The sequence below is a fragment of the Triticum aestivum genome, chromosome 2A, assembly GCF_018294505.1.
Source record: "Triticum aestivum cultivar Chinese Spring chromosome 2A, IWGSC CS RefSeq v2.1, whole genome shotgun sequence".
NCBI lineage: Eukaryota > Viridiplantae > Streptophyta > Magnoliopsida > Poales > Poaceae > Triticum > Triticum aestivum.
The window spans coordinates 92,294,410-92,310,159 of NC_057797.1; positions in this window are offsets into that span (position 1 = coordinate 92,294,410).

A 15,750-nucleotide genomic window follows, 5' to 3' on the forward strand; every position below is an offset into this window, starting at 1 on the left:
CCCCTGGCATTTTTATGTGTATATAGCATGAAAACATATGCACTACGATAACTAAACACCATGATAAGTTTTTGACCTGTGGGGGGGGGGGGATTTGTTGCTGAAACATATCCCTGATAAATTTTGTGTAAATAGCATGATATTTTAAGCACTACGGGCTTGATAGGTTACCTAGAATCACCATAATAACTTTTTGTTCCGGGAAAAAGTTGTTCAAAACATCCACAATAATTTTTGTGTAAATAACATGATAATATAAGCACCGCATAACCGATAACTTGCAATATAAACATGATGGTAACTCTTTTATCAAAGGAAAATAAGTTGTTAAAAACATACACTCGCATAGCGCGTGGGCCTCTTGGATGAACACAACACATGGCGTGCCACGAAAAAGTCACATAATGTTTAGTGTCATGAGGGGCACACGTGCTATAGGCGTGATAAGTTATGCAAAAACACAATGGTAATTTTTGACCTATGGAAAAAGCTACCGAAACACACCCAGGTTTTTAGGTGCAAGTACCATGAAATATACGAACTGTAGACCCGGTAACTCATGTACAATCCCCCATGGTAACTTTGACCGGGGGGACGTTGATGTACATATACCTTGATAACTTATGTGTAAGTACCACGGTATTTTACACATTGAAAACCTTATAACTTGTGTACAAAACACAGTGGTAACTTTGAAGGGGTGTAGTTGTTGAAGCATAGTACATGGTACGTTCTATGTAAATAGCACGGTAAGTTATGCAACACAGGCCTGATAACTTGCATACAAATACCATGGTAACTTTGTCCCGAGGAGAAATCATGTGGTAGACGTGAAGAAGTGACATTTTTCTCGGGGGTGGGCACTCGAGATGTGCGGGAGAAGCAAGTTTCTCGGGCGAGCCTGCGGGGTCGTTTGGGAGGAGGCGAGGTCAAAGGACAAGGGATCATGTGGTACTTTAAAATGAAAAAGGTAGAAGTGTGGTAGTTTTGCTTATATGGCACACGTGTGCCAAATATCACAACCCATTTTCAAACGATAAATTTGTTATGGTTAGATATAATTTTTGAAGTTTCGAGGTTTTGTGAGATGAGATGATGGCTCATATATGTCATTTTGGCAAAAGTCCCACTACGGTTATATCTTGTAGTTCAATTAGATAATGCAGTTTTCAAATGATACGTGATATGGTGATATGCTTTTATTTATGTATTTCCTATATTCCTCACCACCGGCATTTGTGCATGAATTGGCTACATGTGTGCAAAGCTAACCAAATAAGAATGAGATGAATTATATGTCTGCAAAACTAACCAAATATAAATGAGATGAATTTCTGGGCCGCAGTTTGTGCCAGAGCTTACTAGGAAAGAAACGCTCTATGGCAAAATCACCACTCTCCTATTATTTTTATTTTCACCGGTTTACGGACTTCATTCTTCACCAGAAGCCGCGGAAAATATTTATGAATAGCAAAAAACTAGCCATAACTATGTTTGTTTCTATGCCGCCCTGCTCCATGTAAGTCGACAAGTCTTTGAACTGCTCACTTTCGTGATCACAGTTTGATTGTCACAGTTCATAAGGATACCCGATACAGGTTTCTCAACAACCGGCAAGTCACTCAAGAGCCGACGAAGCCAATCTGCTCCGACCGTAGCTGTATCTAGTGATGTGAGTTTTGCTTCCATTGTTGACCTCGTTAAGATGGTCTGCTGGCAAGACTTCCAAGAAACAACGCCACCCCCATGAGTGAATACATATCCGCTCGTGGCCTTTATCTTCAACATATGAGATTCAATTTGAGTCACTATACCCTTCTAGCACCTTTGGGTGCCCGGTGTAGTGAATTCCATAATTCGCAGTGCCTTTCAAATAACGCAAAACTCTTTCTAGAGCTTTCCAATGCACATCTTCTGGTTTTGAGACAAACCGACTCAGTTTGCTAACAACAAAAGAGATGTCAGATCTTGTAGCACTGGCTGAGTACATAAGCGAGCCAATAATCTGAGAATATTTCAATTGATCTGTAGCAATTCTTCGATTCTTTCGAAGCAACACACTGACATCATATGGTGTTGGAGGGCTTGCAGTCACTATAGCCAAAACGACTCAAGATCTTTTCCACATAGTGAGATTGAAGCAATGTAATCCCACCATCATCGTCTCTCAACAACTTGATGTTCAGAATGACATCAACCACTCCTAAATCCTTCATCTCAAAACAACAAGATAGGAAATCCTTGACCTCCTTAATAACTTTCAGATTTGTTCCGAAAATCAGTATGTCATCAACATACAAGCAAAGGATAACTCCCTCGCCCCCACCATGGCGATTGTACATACATTTATCATCTTCGTTTACAACAAAGCCTGCAGCTGTTAAAGTTCTTTCAAACTTCTCATGCCACTACTTGGGTGCTTGCTTAAGTCCATACAAAGACTTCAGCAACTTGCACACTTTTTTTCCTGACCATCTACTACAAACCCATCTGGTTGTTCTATGTAAATTTCCTCATCCAACTCTCCATTTAGGAAAGCAGTCTTAACATCCATTTGATGCATTTGATGAACGAGAAGACCATGTGAGGCGCTAGAGAAAGTAGTACTCGAATAGTGGTCAATCGAGCCACAGGTGAGTAAGTATCAAAGAAGTCTTCACCTTCCTTTTGGGTATAACCCTTAGCCATGAGCCGTGCCTTGTACTTCTCAATAGTACCATCGGGCCTAAGCTTCTTCTTGAATACCCATTTGCACCCTATAGGTTTGCACCCATAAGGATGATCAGTTATCTCCCAAGTTTTATTTGCTAAGATGGAATCTATCTCACTACGGACCGCTTCCTTCTAGTAGTCAACATCTTCAGATGCATAGGCCTCTGAGATAGAATTGGGAGTGTCATCTATGAGGTATACAAGAAAATCATCACCAAAAGACTTTGCAGTCCTCTGTCTCTTGCTCCTAGTAGGAAGTTCATTGTTCTCCTCCACGGGATTTTCAAAGTGTTCCATCGAAATGGCAAGTTTAGTAATTTAATTGGTTCCTGATTTGATGAACTAGGCATCTTCTGATTAGATGAGGTAGCCATATCCTTCATGGGAAAGAAATCTTCAAAGAAAGTCGCATCATTCGACTCCATGATCGTACTGACATGCATGTTAGGTACCTCAGATTTTACAACCAAGAATCTATAACCAATGCTATGAAAAGCATATCCCAGGAAAACGCAATTCACGATTTTTGGTCCAAGCTTGCGCTTCTTTGAAATTGGCACATCGACTTTCGCCAAACAACCCCAGGTTCGTAGGTACCAGAGCTTTAACATTTTCTTCTCCTATTCCTCGAATGGAGTTATCTCTTCGTTCTTTGTGGGAACTCGGTTTAGGACATGACATGCAGTCAATATTGCCTCCCCCCACCATGCCTTGGAGAGACCCGATGTGTCTAACATGGCGTTAACCAAATCAGTTAGAGTACGATTCTTTCTTTCGGCCACCCCATTTGACTGAGGTGAATAGGGAGGCGTCCTCTCATGGATTATACCATGTTCCGCACAAAAGAAATCAAATTCATTTGAGAAATACTCTCCACCACGATCGGACCTAAGCCTCTTGATCTTTCGATCAAGTTGGTTTTCCGCTTCAGCTTTATAGATCTTGAAATAGTTCAAAGCCTCATCCTTAGATTTCAGAAGATACACATGGCAGTATCTAGTGGAGTCATCAATTAACGTCATAAAATACTTCTTTCCACCTTTTGTCAATACACCATTCATTTCATAAAGATCTGAATGTATGAGCTCTAGTGGTGCAAGATTTCTTGTTTCCGCAGTCATATGAGACTTACGAGGTTGCTTAGCTTGCACACACACTAGACACTTAGATCCCTCGACAGTGGTGAAACTAGGGATTGAGTTCAACTTCCCGAATCGCGACATGCAGCCCAAGTTAACATGACAAAGACGTAAGTGCCACATATTTGATTCACTATTGTTGCAAACATGATTAATAACTTTATTGCAAACATCTGACAAGGATAAACGAAACAAGCCTCCTGGCTCATAGCCTTTACCAACAAAGGTTCCATACTTGTATATTACAAATTTATTTGACTCAAAGATAAGCTTGTAGCCATCTCTACACAGAAGAGATCCGCTAACAAGATTTTTATTGACGGAGGGGACATAATGCACGTTCTTCAGCCGCACGATCTTCCCCGAAGTAAACTTCAGATTGACCGTGCCAACACCACGAACAGAAGCACTTGAACCATTGCCCATCAGCACGGTTGAAGTCCCTGCGGTCTGATAAGACAAAAACATGGAAATATCATACCAAGCACCCGTGTCAATCAACCAATTAGGAGAATGACATATGAAAGAATAGTGGGAAATATACCATACCAAGCATCCTTCATGTCAGTGTCTCCAATGACAACATTAGCGGTCTTGCCGCCTTTCCCAAGATGGCGCTTGTCATAGCGATTAGGGCAACTAGGAGCCCGGTGATTAGGATCTCCGCACACATGACAAACACCTTTCTTTTTTTCATTCTTCTTCCTGAAGTTGGTGTGCTGTATAGCCTTGTTCTTCCCATCAAACTTTGCTTTACCATCAAATTTTTCTTGTTCTTGAACTTGTGGGGCTGAAAGTTTTCTTCTGTACCAGATTAGCACTAGATCCTCCCTCAATACCTCGAGCACGTGTGTCCTTTGCTCTCGCCTTTTCCTCCACATCAAGAGTACCAATGAGATCCGGAACGTAAAACTCCTTTCTCTTATGCTTTAGTAAGGTAGCAAAATTCCTTCACGAAGGAGGAAGCTTAGTGATGATATCTCTGGCAACAAACTTGTCCGGTAGCATACAATTGAAGTGCTCAAGTTCTTTAGCAAATGATTGTATCTTATGAGCTTGCTCAACCATGGAGCGTTCTTCAGTCATCCTGTAATCATAGAATTCCTCCATGCTGTACAACTCAGTGACAGCATCCGGGACCCCAAACTTGGCCTCGAGCGCGTCCCACATATATTTTCCATTATCAATTGACGCATAATCATCAACTATATTCTCATCAAGAACACTCAAGAGAGCGGCCTTAAACAACGTATCCATTTTCAGAAAAGCTTATTCCTGTTGAGCATCATACTCTCCTTCGGGTTTGCCGAGAGTGGCATCATAGCAACTCATGGTTTGAAACCATAAGACTGCTCTCACGCACCACCTCTTATAGTGGATACCCTCTAATATAGGAGGTCTCATGGAAGCAACAAAACCACTCAAGGTAAATTGTCTATAATAATGTTTTTGGATTGTTGGAAATATGAGCAATTTACCATATGATTTTATTAACGGAAATACTAGATAAAGCATGACTAAAATAGCAGAGATAAGAAGCCAGTCTGGCCCCGTAAATCTAAACAACTCCTCCCTCGGAATATTCCACACATCCCCCAAGGCGATACGCAAAGCACGCGCCTTAGGGCAGGTCACTAGAGCATGGAAGATATTTTCATCCTGAACTCCACATATAGTACACATATTGGAGACCGTTTGATGGTGAGTCACTCTATTCACCTGAACCGCCAAACTGTTGATCGCAGCTCTCCAAGAAAAAATTCTATTTTTTTTTGCGGAACCTTAGCCTTCCAAATAACATCCCACTGTCTTCTTTCCTCATTAACAGCAGCACTGGATATTCCTGTCTCGTCCTTGTTGTCCTTGAGATTTAAAGCCAGTCTGTACACACTTTTCACAGAGAACATACCACTTTTCTCATAGTGCCAAGCAACTAGATCACCGTCTCCCACAGACTGAATGCGTAAGTTTAGGATCTCTTCGGCATCATGATGAAAGAATGAATGCCTAATTAAATTTTCATCCCATATTCTCGTCCCGCTTATGAATAATTCCGACACCCACTTCAGTCTAGTTTGATGCTTTTTAGCTGTAATTTTTAGTCCCGAAATTCTTGGGAGCCAGTTATTTCTCCAAATGTTAACATTTTTACCATCGACGAGACTGGAAATTTAAAAAGTCCCATGGCATAAACTAGCAGCGCTTGCAAAACAGCCTTGATTTGAGATTCCTTAATACCAGTAGAAGCATACTTTTCAATCCAATCTGACGCTCTTTTTAAAGCCTTATCTTTGCTCGACTAGAATTTCCCAACCTTCATTCTACCCTATGGCACCGGAAGACCAAGATACTTATCCTCAAAACCTTCAGCAGTAATATTTGGAATAACCATCGTGGACACCTGATCCTCCACACTGCACTTTTTGCCAAATTTAATGGAGCACTTATCCGGACTAAGAAGCTGACCAGCTCCTTTCTCATAATCCGACAGAATAGTTTTAACAGTTAAGGCTTGGTCAATGGATCCTTTGAAAAAATGAGGTTATCATCCGCAAACAATAAGTGAGATATATCAGGCCCTTGTCTTGTAAGATTAAACTCTTTAAGAACACCTTTCTCACAAGCGTCCTTTAACAACAAAGAGAGAGCCTCAGCCACAAATAGAAACAAATAAGGCGATAAAGGATCCCCTTGCCTGAGTCCACATGATGGGTAAAAAGGTTCCAATAGTTGTCCATTAAACCACACCGAAAACTTCACAGAAGTAACACAAGTCATGATCCAATTAATCCATGTTGGCGCAAAACCAAGAGCCCCAAGCATACTTTTAAGAAATTGCCAGTCCACACGATCATACGCTTTTGCCAAGTCTAACTTGTAAGCGCAAAACTCTCCATGCTTATCTGCTTGACCAACTGAGGTCTCCGGTACGCGAGCAAGTGTTATTTATGTTCTGGAGAGCTTGGCATCTGAGGAACGATTTGATTTTTGGAAGAGGAAAAGAATCAGTGAATGCATCTGTTATCTTCGTGGAAAATTATTGGAAGACTTTCTCCACTTCCAATGCCCGTGTGCAAGTGGACCAAAGCACCAAAGAGAAGGGGGTGATGGGGAATGGGGAGAATCTTAGTCCGCAAAAAGAGAATGATCGTGCTGGTTGGAAGCCTCCGGAGCAGGAGTATATTAAGATAAATGTTGATGCTAGTTTTGTGGAGAGCTTGAAATCTGCTAGCATTGGGGTTGTCGCTAAGAATCATCCGGGAGAAGTCCTGGTGTCTTCTTGGGATTTTACTCGAATGTGCTCCAGAGCGGAGGTGGCGGAACTTCGTGCGTGCCTCGCCGGGCTGTACATTGGTATTTCTCTTCACAAACCAATTATCTTGGAAACTGACTGCTCCTTTGCTGCATCTTTCCTAGCGAAAGAAACTGTTGACAGGTCTCCTTATGTGGATCTAAAAATGGAAGCGATCAGTGCCTCCAAGTTTATTGTTGATCTCAAGATTGTTAACACTGATAGGCAGGCTAACAAGGTGGCACATGAGATAGCAAAATTTAGTTTTGATACCATGTCCGATGGTATATTGTGTAATTCTATTCCGCCCTGTGTGGCTAATTATGTAATGAACGATTGTAAGACTATTGTTATTTGATCAATATATGGGTGGAGTTTTTTTTCTCAAAAAATAGCAGAGATAAAGCAAGTCATGCAATCTGACAGAGAGAAGGTAAATAACATATGCAAATATGAACTAGAACCGAAAATATCTAGAACAGACAGTAGAGCAAGTTGCATATATGAAGTAGAACTTAACATATCTAGGGCAAACACTAAAACAAGAAACTGTGGCAGGACCTCTAACAGAAAAAACAAGAACACGTATGAGACAGCAGCAGCAGCAACAACACTGGACTTGGGGTCGGTGTCCTCGCCAGCCATGTCGTCGAGGAGGTTGTCGACGTCGGGGAAGAAGTCATCGTCGGGGAAGTAGTCGTCGGAGTCCGGGGCGTCCGTGACAAAGAAGTCAGTAGTCGCGCGAAGCGCTCCCTAAAAACCTTATCACCCTTCTCCCATACAGGACTCAAAGAGGTGTGGTTTCGGAGGCCTACTGTCCCGACTTGCGCTGCACGCCGCAAGCCGGGATGGGGAAGAACGTAGCAGCAGCGCAGTGCTCAGAAACTTGCGGGCGAGAGGGAGATGGTCTTTCTGATGCTTTTCTCTGGAGAGGAACGACCTTCCTTTTATAGACACAGGAGAAGAAGGCGAGAGGCTGCGCCGGGAGCTGAAGGGAACAAGGGAGACGAAACGAACAGGCAGCAGCCGAAGGGTCCAGCGTTCGTATTCAGTATCCACTACAACAAAACTTTCCAGCTCCCGAGCGACCTTTCATATACCCGTAGTGTGTGGCAAAATTTAGACATCGGCTCGGCTCATTCCAGCAACCCGCGGCGCGTCGTGACGAGGCGGACGGCGGAGGAGGCGCACGCGTGAATGTCCCTCTTATTCTCATGCTCATACATGTGGGAAAAAAACCTTCCTTATAAAGAGGTCCAACTCCCTCTAAACTAGCAATGTGAGACTAAACTTTAGTAGTTCCCCTTGCCTGCCACGAATGGGCTAAGTGGGACTCTATGATTTATTAGGAATTTCTAAAATTGTTATTGGGCTGGCCCATAAATAGATAAAATTCCAGCAACATCATCATTTGATGTAGACAATGGTGAAAACAGGTGCTAAATTAGACATTTGTCTCGATCGAGTGCCTGCCCTTACAAGGGCAGAGCCAGGATTTGAGCATAGGGGGGGGGGGGGGGGGGGAAGAAGGCATTGAAACACACATGAACCATGTCACAAACATATTTCAAATCTTAAATATTGTAGCAATATCAAACATATACCAGAATGTTTTTTACATTAAAAAAAGCTACATTTCTACTCACTGGTTTGAATGATCTATGACCCCAACCCAGCCGATCGAACAAATCAATAATCTCATAAACTTTGACCTCGCAACTATTTCCTTCCCAATGTATACCACCATGTAATATCGAACAAAACCGTCACCCATTTTATTTCAAAGGCACGTCTTGATAAGTTTGATTACTAAAAAAAGGCTCGATATTTGCAATTGAGACTGGGAGAGAGATGACCAATTGCAATAATCTATCAACCATTGAATGTGCGGAAGTTTTACCTGTTATGTCCAATAGGTTTGCTTTGTGGCATGTATCTCTATGATTGGATTTGCATCTTCAAAAGTAGGTTGCTCGGCGGTGTCTTCCTCTTTATGATCTATGCAATTCTAGTACAAACAGATACATAATCTGTTAACTGGTCTGATAACCAACAAAATGAACTAACTACTAACAATTGATTGATTGGTTTGTGTGATAAAAAATGACGCTGAAATATTATGAATCTATAAACCATAATACCTCTATCTCAGATCAAGTTAGAGGAATTGAGTGTGGCGGTGCTGCCCGGCTGATCATTGTCCCATAGAATTGTACTGGATTGATGAGCGACAGCAAAAAAGCTTTGCTAAACATGGAACGTGGATGGCGCGGACGCCCAGCGGCGATGATGTTCAAGTGTTCGATGCAGCGCTAACCCTAGCCGCCTAGCGCGTCGTGCGCAGCGTCGGCGCGGAATATATGTAGTCTAGGAAGTTGCCACAAGCCCACAATGCATTAGTGCAGCGGATGGATGGTGTGTATTGGGTAGGTACGTCCGTACGTGCAACCTGGCCGTTGTTGTGTTGTTGGGCTTTGACACTTAAAACTTAGCCCATATCCTTGCTAATGGCCGAAGTAATTAAGCCTAATAACTAGTACTAGTCCCCGCTGAAACTTGCTGGGGGTGGCTATTACGTACTCGGTGATCCCGACGAGGAGTCAAGGACTAGCTAGTCAAAACTCAAAACGCGTATGCACTTTGCCTGCGAGAAGAGAGCACATCCTTCCTCGCGGCCAAACTGCATGCATGTGTATGTGCGGTCTACACAGCACACACGTAGACGTAGCAACATACACGTGCATGCCCGCTGTAGCATCTCACACAGTGGCGGAGCTAGATGCAGACTACACCTGAGGCTGTGCTATGTTGAGTGATAAACTTCTATGATTTTTTATGCTTTGCATGAAGAAATTATAAAGGAAGTTGTTTCTAGGCCTGGGGCTATAGCCCTAGCTGCTCCATGCCTGTCTCCGCCACTGGTCTCACACATGATTTTCTTACATGTGCGCTCCACATACAGCGTCGCTGCGGGTTGCACGAGCTGAAGAGCGAGAGGCCACCGCCGAAACGCGTCTCAAGAGACACAAAACGGAAGAGACAACAAGGGCACGGATTGCAGACGAGGCATAGCTATGAACGGTAGCAATTTAGGGACCATCGGGCATGAGCACGACGCGGTGGCTGTGCCGTCTGTGTGCATCGATCGGCCGGGGGAGGGAGCTGCTAGCCCAAGCATGCATGCATGTGCGCTCTCTGCGCTCTCTTTTTCCATTCCGATGAAACCTTTAAGCTACCACCGTCCAGCGGACGAGAGCGACCGATGTTCGGATCAGTCATTTACAACCCGTGACATGTGACTGCGAAAGGCGGCTTTGCTGTATTGCTGCACCCATCTGCATAAGTGTTGCATACGTGTTGTGTTGCGGGCTTGCTACTGCTGCGCGCTGCACCTTTCTCTTTAATTTGTACTGTGTGTTTGTGCTGCTTGTGCATGACGAGCAAGGCATGGACTAGCTTAGCTAGATACAAGAATGACATAGATTGCAGATGGGATGTGATCAAGCAAGCTTTTCCGCCACCGCAACCGCGAAACATAGGAACGGTAGCTAGGTACCTCCGGCTGGCAGCGAGCATGATCGAGCACGACGCGGTGGCTGTGTGCATCCATCGACCGGGCTGCCTCAAGCATGCATGCATGCATGTGCGGTCTCTGCGCCATCTTTTTCCCTTCCGGTGAAACCTTTAAACGTCCTAGCTACCACCGTCCAGCGAGAGCGACTCGTGTTGGTTTCAATTATTTACAGCCCGTCACCGTCCTTGCTCTATCTAACAAGAAAAGGAGACGCTGCACCGATCGGCAAACGGTGCTACTACATCTCAGTCGACTGAGTCGATGTTATATTCCATTGATCTTGCACCGATTTGATCGAGCCTGCCCGCGTTTGTCATGCATGCATGCATGATTCAACACTACACCACGGGGCACGGGGTCGCTCGCTAGAAGGCCCCGACCATACATGTCATCTTTCTATGGTTGGGCGTGCATGGTTCGACTATTTGTTTCCGGACCAAGATGTGATGTGACGTCCTAGTTCCACTATTACAATTGAATGAATACTTCAGTCCTTTCCTAGGAAACAAAAGTAGTGCCGCATAATTTTCTTGAAATGCATCAACAGATCAAAGACCGGATCCGCATGGCACATGAACAACTTCGAGATGGCCTAGTTGAGCATTTGTGGTGGCTCCATGGGCCACAATCTCTCATGTCACTTCATGTTTTATTTATTTACAGTAGTTCATTAATCTCAACTCTATATTATGTTCGGATTTAATTTTGAAAAATTGTTTAATTTTATGCAGTGGAAACATGAAGTTTTTGATTATTGATATGTCAAATAGGAGTTTAAATGGATTGCATATGCACTAGAGGGATCGACATAAGGGCATCTTCAGCCGCGCCCCCAGGAAGGCCTTCCCAGACGTTTTTTTTACGCCGGCGCCGAAAAAACGGCCCAGTCACGCCCCCAGGAGCCCGATTTTCGCCGGCCTGGGCCGAAAATAGCGCCGGCGGACCCAGGCCGAACCCGGCGCGCTGGGGGGCGCCCGGGGGCGCCGGGGCGAACTGTTTTGGCGCAAAAAAGCCGCGGGCCAGCCGCGTCAGGGACACGGCGGCTCATCTTCCCCCAACTGCCTCGGTTCCCGCGGGGAATCAATGGCAAGGCTGCCGCCGGTCAGCCTTGCCATTGATTCCTCACGGGCGGCGCGCCGACACCTTCCCTCCCTGGCACGCGTACACACGGCGCGGAACGGCTATAAAAGCCGGCGGTCGCCTGTGCCCACACCAGACTCGCCCCTCGCCGCCGCCCAGCCCCCCTCTCTCCGTCTCCGTCTTCCTTTCCCGAGCGCCACCGGCAGCCCCTCTCTATTCCTCTCTACCATCGCCGAGCCCGTCGCCATGGCAGAGCGCTTCCCCGGAGACGAGGCGGCGGCGAACGGCTTCGGCCGCCGTTCGCTCCGCGAACAGGAGTCCTGACTCCTGTTCCAGGCGAACATCCCGGCGCCGCCGGACATGCGCGCCGGGCCGACGGGGTGGCGGCTCAGCGACGGGGGAGTGCCCGTTCCCCCGTTACCCGACGCCGTGGCGAACCCCAAGTACTTCGCCGAGGAGGCCGAGGTCGCGCGCGCCTCCCTGACCGACGACGAGCGCTTCCTCCCCCAGTACGCCGCCGGCAATCACGCGGCTTGGGCGCGTACTTCCGGCGCCGCCAGCAGCAGCGCCTGGCCTCCACCAACGGCGCTTCGATGGTCGGCGGCGTGAAGAACAGCGAGGGGCGCCACCTGTGGTGGGGCGTCCCCGGCTGCACGCTGGATGGCGTGCTGGCATACCTCGACGGCGGCAACAACCCGCCGTTGACCTATCCTGCGACGGGGGCCGCCCCGTCGCAATACCGACGTGCATGGGCACCAAGGAGGTTCGCCTCCTCCTCGTCTTCCTCCTCTCGCTCATCTTTCCACTCCTCCGGTTCTCCGACGCTTCTCGGCGTCAAGGCCGAGCCCGCGGCGGAGACGCCAATCGGTCGGCACACTCGCAGCGTCGGCATCGTCATCAACGAGGGCGGCCGGCGCGTCTCCTCCTTGTCGGCTCCTCCGCGCTTCGTCAAGCCAAAGATGGAGCCGGGGCTGGCGCCGGTGAAGACGGAGGCGGGGCTGGCGCCGGTGAAGGCGGAGTTCGACGACGACGACGCGGTCCTAGAATGGGCGCGCCAGGACTCCATTGCGATGGAGAAGGCGCGCCGGGAGAAGGAGAAGGAGCGCCAGCGCCACGCCCTGCGCCGCTTCAAGGAGCGCCGACGCGGCCGCGATGAAGACGGGGTCGTCGTCTTTATGCGACAGCGACGACGACGACGACGCGCCACCGCCAGTCCGCCATGGCGACGCCGGGTAGGGGTCCAGCAGGGGCGCCCGCGTCAAGGAGGAGAAGGCCGACGGCGACGATGGCGGCGACGGCGGCGACGACTTCAGCCCCTTTCTTTTTTAATTAGGTTAATGTAATGAAAATGCGCGAATTTCACCGAAAATTGCCATCTTTGGCCGAAATTTAACTAGTTTTTATCATAACTTCGCCGAATGGTCTTTCTTTTTTTTATTTTAATATGCGCCTGGGGGCGGCCCTGGGGGTCGACGGCTGGGGACCGACTCGTCCCCAGGGCCATTTTTTGCGCTAGCTCACTCCTAGGCGGCGCTTTTAGACATCCCTTGGGGGGCCAACGGCTGGAGATGCTCTAAGGGACAAGACGATTTTCGTGGGTGGTTTTAGGTAGTCTATGGGGGTAATTTTTCCTTGAGTGAGGACGACATGCAAATTTTTATTTTTGAGTTATAGCTGGCTTGTACGTGTGCTTATCAAAGTGTATGTTGGGCCCTGAGATTGGGGGTACCCAGGCCCGTCTGCCTGCGGCCCAGGACGTGGCGCATGCCATGGGCCTAGCACGGCCCACCATTGGACTTCATGAGCAAGACCCTCGTGAGGGCCCCCGCCTTGCAAGGCGCACGTCAGCAAGCGTCGTCAGGAGCTCCCCGAGGCCTTCTCGCAAGGTGGCCTCCCGAGGTCCCTCGCGGGGCGGACATGTCGAGGGTTGCTAAGCCCCGCCTCGCGCCGCACGTGGGTGACGCGAGCCACATCGAGTGGCGCCAGGAGCCGTGCCAGCAGACACAGACAAGGATGCTTTCCTCTTTTGTGCTAAGGGAGCAGGCCAGCTCGCCGGTTCCCAAAGCAATTTCCAAATGTTTCCTGTTTGGTGCAAGAAGACCAAGGCTGGGGGCTCACCAGGACAGAGGTCATCCCCGAGCCCACCAGCTCGTCACGGCAGGAGGCTTTAACAGGCGAAGACTACTTTTGTCAGGATAAGCTGTAGTCTTGTCCCCCTTCAAACTAGCCGTTGTGGCAACCCATTTTGCCTTGTGTTTTCGGGGGAAGAGGACCAAGGCCAGTATAAGTAGGGCAAGCTGGCGCCATAGGAGAAAATCAAACCCTAGCTAGCCAGAACCCACCTTTATACTATCTCTCATCCTCAAGCAATCCCAACCAAGCAGGAGTAGGGTCTTACATCGTAAGGTGGCCCGAACCTGGGTAAATTGCCGTGTTCATCGTTCTTCTTCCGTAGCTCGAGCACGCCGGAGTGTCGCCATGAGGCCGCGAAGCAGAGAGGTTGAGTAGGCCGAAGGAACCAGCGATCCCCAGAGTTCGAACCTTGTTGGGTCCCCGGAGCCCCGATTCCGACAGTGTACATGCATCTAAAATTTCACTTCAATGGCATCAAATTTCCTGAAGTGGGTGAAATCTATTATTATTTAACATTATAAAGAATATTTTCCTTCCGCCTTCTAGTGATTTTACGATTTCCTTGGCATCATTGCCGCGTCTGTGTTGTTGAGAATGGAAGTGGGTGAAACGATGTCTTTGCCTCTAACTATGTTTTGGTGATAATGACACATGATTAGGGGACAAAAAATATTCATGAGTATATTAACAAGTATTAGTCCCAAGGAATTGAAGTATAAATATGTTGGAGACCCCAAAGAAAAAAAGATAAATTAAAAAAGACAGTGTATTTAAATGTCATCCTACATTTCTATCTTTGTGTCCCAATAAAAGCATATTATTAATAGGGGCTTTGGCGAATGCCGAAGAGTGGGGATTCATGCCAAGTAAAAAGGATAAGCCACTTTGTCTGATATGCTCTCTGTTGGATTTGGAATCCCTAAATTAAAAATGTGTAGTCGCAGATTCACTCCCCTGGTCGAACCTTTCGTTCTTTCATAGGTAAGATAAGTCGGAGTGCACATTCATCGATTGCAATATGAGCATAGCGTCCGCTGCGAGTTGCTCCAACACATGGCACATAAGATGCAGAAAAGTTCAATAAAAAAATAAAATGAAAACTGTTTACTAAAACCTATCGATACGGTATCTGATGTTACATATCGATGGTAGAAACAGTTCAAAATTATACCCTTTCTGACTTTGAACAAAATAGCCCTTGTATCTATTTGACCATTTGTGCTTTATATAAAAAGACTGTTTGGCGAAGTGTGAACAATTTTTTTTTCGAGAGTACGCAAATTGCGTACCTTAGCTTTATAGAAGGAGAGAAATACAGCCATACAACCACCTCTACCTCTCGCTGCGAACAACGAGTGTAGCACAACTCCACACCGACACAAACAAAGACAACCACGCACGACTACACAACTACGACATACATGAAATATAAATGACGGGAGGGCCAGAGGTTGAGAGCAGGTTAATTTATGTGAAGTACATGGTTCTAAATACAAAAAAAAATGATCAGTGATGTTTTCCTGTAGTTGAATTACAGTGATGGTTGATATTGCGCACGAAGTCTACCAAGCTGACGATTGCTCGGTACATTTATGGCGGTTCATGTGGACACGCACTGCATGCTGCTGCTGCTCGTCCGGAGATGCATGCTGCTGCTCACATCAACAGTTTATTACTAGTAAACAGCTCGTACGTGCAGGCAAGTTAACACCTCATCAACTATAAAATGAGAAGTTAACACTTGTCCAAATTGGGGTGCCTGATTATTAATCAATTCTACCACAACTTAGTACGACATGCATATATAGCTAGACGAAAAC